The sequence below is a fragment of the Calypte anna genome, chromosome W (assembly GCF_003957555.1).
Source record: "Calypte anna isolate BGI_N300 chromosome W, bCalAnn1_v1.p, whole genome shotgun sequence".
Lineage (NCBI taxonomy): Eukaryota > Metazoa > Chordata > Aves > Apodiformes > Trochilidae > Calypte > Calypte anna.
Genome location: NC_044276.1, coordinates 920,815 through 926,123, shown reverse-complemented (window position 1 = coordinate 926,123; position 5,309 = coordinate 920,815).

Sequence of the window (5,309 nt, the reverse complement as noted above, 5' to 3'; positions counted from 1 at the left end):
CAGGACCGAGTGTTTGAGTTGATGAGTAAGCCAAAGGCAAAAGGAGGTCCTTCTAAAAAGATGGCTGCTCAAGTCTCCAGTGTAGAGTTACCCAATCCAAAAATGCTGGTGACTCAAGATCCCTGCACATCAGGTGTGAGTACTGGGGATGCAAGCTCCAGTAATGCACATACTGACAATGCTGTATGTGCTCAAGCTTAGAGGTGCCCTGCCTCCAGCCAGGTGGAGGAGAGGGACAACCGAATGTATTGGATTGTGTGGATTCGATGGCCTGGCACATTAGAGCCACAAAAGTATAAAGCCTTGGTGGACACTGGTGCACAGTGCACCCTAATGCCATCGAATCAGAAAGGCACAGACTCCGTCACTATTTCTGGAGTGACGGGGGGATCTAAAGAACTGACTATTGTGAAGGCTGATGTGAGCCTCACTGGAATAAAGTGGCATAAACACCCAATAGTGACTGGTCCAGATGCTCCGTGCATCCTTGGCATAGACTATCTCAAGGGAGGTGATTTCGAGGACCCAAAAGGGTACCGCTGGTCCTTTGGTACTGCAGCTATTAAGACTGAGAATGCAGAATGGCTGCATACTTTGTTTGGCCTTTCAGATAAATCTTTTGTAGTGGGGTGTCTGAGGACTACAAACCAGCGTCTGCCAACTGCTACTTCAGTAGTGCATCGTAGACAATATCGTGTCAACAGAGATGCTGTGATCCCCATTCACAAGCTGATCCGGCAACTAGAGAGCCAAGGAGTGATCAGCAAGACTCATTCACCCTTCAACAGTCCTGTATGGCCAGTGAAAAAGCCAAATGGAGAGTGGAGGCTGACAGTGGACTATCGTGCCCTGAATGAGGTTACGCCACCACTGAGTGCTGCTGTGCCGGACATATTAGAACTTCAGTATGAGCTGGAGTCAAAGGCAGCCAGGTGGTATGCTACTATTGACATTGCTAATGCATTTTTTGCTATTCCTATAGCACCAGAATGCAGGGCACAGTTTGCCTTCACCTGGAGAGGTGTCCAGTACACTTGGAATCGACTGCCCCAGGGGTGGAAACACAGTCCTACCATCTGCCATGGACTGATCCATGATACCTTGGAAAAGGGTGGAGCTCCAGAACATCTACAGTACATCGATGACATCATTGTGTGGGGTGACACAGCAAAGGAAGTCTACGAGAAAGGTAAGAAGATAATTGAAATCCTCCTAGAGGCTGGTTTTGCTATTAAAAGGAGCAAGGTCAAGGGACCTGCACAAGAGATACAGTTTCTGGGAGTTAAGTGGCAAGATGGACATCGCCACATCCCAATGGACGTGATTAACAAAATAACAGCTATGGCCCCACCAACTACCAAAAAGGAAACTCAGTCCTTCTTAGGAACTGTTGGTTTCTGGAGAATGCATATTCCTTTATATAATCAGATTGTGAAACCTCTCTATGAGGTTACCCGGAAGAAGAAAGACTTTAAATGGGGCTCAGAACAACAAGCTGCTTTTGAGAATATTAAACAGGAGATTGTGCAGGCAATGGCCCTTGGACCAATTCGAACAGGGCCAGACATCAAAAATATTCTTTACACCGGAGATGGAGGTGATGGTCCTTCATGGAGCCTCTGGCAAAAAGCTCCAGGAGAGACTCGAGGCCGACCTCTAGGATTTTGGGGTCGAACCTACAAAGGCTCCGAAGCCAACTACACAGCTGCTGAAAAAGAGATATTGGCCGCATACGAAGGAGTTAGAGCTGCTTCGGAAGTGATTGGTACTGAAGCACAGCTCCTCCTAGTGCCACGATTACCTGTACTAGGTTTTATGTACACAGGTAGAGAATCTTCCCATCATGCTACCGATGCTACCTGGAGTAAATGGATTGCTTTACTCTCACAGAGAGCTAGGATAGGAAGACTTAATCGTCCAGGAATTGTAGAAGCAATAACACATTGGCCAGAGGGCAAACACTTTGGAATGCCACCAGGAAAAGTGGTAAAACGGGCTGAAGAAGCCCCACCATACGACCAGCTACCAGAGAATGAAAAACAATATGCTCTTTTCACTGATGGATCCTGTCGTCTGGTAGGAGGCCATCGAAGGTGGAAAGCTGCTGTATGAAATCCTACACGACATGTTGCAAAAACAGATGAAGGAGATGGTGAATCAAGTCAATTTGCAGAGGTAAAAGCTATCCAATTGGCTTTGGACATTGCTGAACAAGAAAAGTGGCCGAGACTTTATCTCTATACTGACTCATGGATGGTAGCAAATGCCTTATGGGGTTGGTTAAAGCAGTGGAAGCAAAACAACTGGCAACGTAGAGATAAACCTATCTGGGCTGCTGAACTCTGGAAAGACATTGCTGCTAGGTTAGAGAAACTTGATGTAAAAGTGCGTCACATAGATGCCCACGTACCTTCATATCGAGCTACCGAGGAACATCGAAAAAACCAACGAGCAGATGAGGCTGCTCAAGTGTTCCAAATAGATCTGGACTGGGACCATAAAGGTGAACTGTTTTTGGCCAAATGGGCCCACAATGCTTCAGGTCATCAAGGCAGGGATGGAACATATCGATGGGCTCGTGACCGAGGGGTGGATTTATCTTTGGACTCAATTGAGCAGGTTATCCACGATTGTGACATATGTGCTGCAATTAAGCAAGCTTAAAGGTTGAAACCTCTGTGGTATGAAGGGAGATGGTCAAAATATAGGTATGGGGAGGCCTGGCAAGTCGACTACATCACATTGCCTCAAACTTGCCAGGGTAAGCGCTATGTGCTTACAATGGTGGAGGCAAGTACAGGATGGCTGGAAACATATCCTGTGCCTCATGCCACAGCTCGGAACACTATCCTGGGCCTAGAGAAACAAGTCTTGTGGAGACATGGTACACCAGAGAGAATTGAGTCAGATAATGGAACTCATTTCAAAAATAGTCTCATAAATAACTGGGCCAAAGAACATGGTATTGAGTGGATATACCATATTCCCTATCATGCACCAGCCTCAGGTAAAATTGAAAGGTACAATGGACTGTTAAAAACTACCTTAAAGGCAATGGGTGGTGGAACTTTCAAAAACTGGGACAAGCACTTGGCAAAAGCTACCTGGTTAGTTAATACCAGGGGTTCCATCAATCGAGCTGGTCCTGCTCAGTCAGATCTTCTACACACAGTAGATGGGGACAAAGTGCCTGTGGTGCATGAGAAGAATCTGCTAGGGAAAACAGTTTGGATTTATCCTGCCTCGGGCAAAGGCAAACCCATTCGTGGGGTTGTTTTCGCTCAAGGGCCTGGACACATTTGGTGGGTGATGATGAAAGATGGAGGAGTACAATGTGTACCACAAGGGAATCTAACACTAGGTGAGAATTCCTAATTTCTGCTTGTCTAGCTTAATCAGTAATGCATGGACTCTTTGGGAGTCATGAACTCGTATCCCACCATAACTACTGTTATGTGAACTGTTGCATAAACTAACAGTGTTCTATGAGTGTTTTTCAGGATGATTTTGTGGTGATGAAGCCAAACTAGGTTCATCGGCTGGCATCCAGTAACTTCCTTGAAATTACCATCTGCAACCTGCAACTTGTGGACCATGGACATGAACTGTAAAATTGCTCCTTGTTTTGAGAATCTGCTACAATAGATGGACATCTGCAATTGTAGACTGAATTACTTAGTGAATTTTAGCACTGAGAGATAGTAATAATTTTTGTATAGTATGTTTAAGAATAAGAGATAGTAATGATTGGAGTATGACGCAAATGGTATGGAATAAGGGGTGGAATGTCCTGGTTTGGGCCAGGATAAAGGTGGTTTTCTGTTTCTGTACTTTTGCTTTTAGCTAAGTCCCTTGTAAGTAGTTGCATTTGCTGAAATTAACAGCAAGTTTCTCATGCAGTGTATGTGCTTCTGGGACTGATAACACTTGATGTTTATAGTTACTGCTAGAGACTGGTATGCAGAGCCAAGGACACTGCTCAGCTCTGAGGAAAACATTTTACCGTCCAGGAGGACACAGAGGCCCCACCTGAGCCCTCCTTTGGGGAGGAACAGACAAGATAGATGCCAGAATTAACCAAACAGAGTATTCCATCCCATATACGTCACACTCAGTATAAATTTGAGGCATCACGAGGGACAAGCCAGATCTTTTCCTGATTTCCTGCTTCCCTTCCTTCTCGGCATCCTGGAAGGATCCTGTCTGTTCATCTGCCTGTGGTCCTGATCCGTGCCAGCCCATATCTGTGTGTTCCTGCCTCCGGTTCCCGACTGCTGCCGACTCCAGGAGTCCAGCCTGGACTTTCCCAGGGCTGCCCTACAGCCTCGGTGGTGACGTGAGAGTTATTGGGGGAGAGGGGGGAGGAATGTGGTTTCCATTTTCCTGTATATTTGTATATATTTAGTAATTTTACCTATTTATCACTACTGTTTCATTAAAGTTGTGTAGTTTAGTTTCCAACCCATAAGTCTCTCTCCCTTATTCTCTCTCCTTTCTCTATCAAGGAGAGAGAGAGATTAATAGAGAGCGTCTGTTATTCGGTTTAATCGCCGGGCCAGTGTTAAACCGTGACATTGGTATATCATGATATAAAGTATATTCAGCCTCGATCAATTGCATAGTGGTTATTGGGGCAGGATAATCAAAATCACATCCTAGAATTCTAGTAAAGTTGCACACAAAAAGATTAGCACTGTTTGCTATTTCGTTACAATGATCAACAAAAATACTAATACATAATGTTCTAATACATGCACAGCCATTCCCTACATAGTAAACTTGTGATTGGTTATTATTATGGGGAGACATTTCAAAGGTACATACACTATCCTCAGTATCTAAGCACAAATCTTCATTTTCTATAACTGCATTTTCACAAATATATCCTAGTTGTTCTTTAGGAATACAGGCCTCTGTACTGACTGATTGCCACTTCTTCCTGGAGTAAACAAAACTTGCCCAAACATTGTGGCCTATGGGTTGGATTATAACATTTTGGTGCACAGTTCCCAAGGCCAGGACAGGGAAAATGACTTTTTCTTTGGCGGCACTGATAGTGAGCAGGTAGGCTTCGATTTGCTCACTCTGTGAGTTATAGGTAAAATTTACAAGTTGCCACCACGCTTGGTGACTTTTCTCAAATTGGGTTGTAGAGCTGTTTCTTGCTATAATTTCTTTTATCTCCTGGGGTAGTATACCGGATGTTCCTTCCCTCAGAATCCCTGCAGCTACTGATTGTACCCACTGCTGTGTTTGAGTGCACTGAATGGCGAGTGCAATCTCTTTACTCACGTTACCTGTGTAATCTG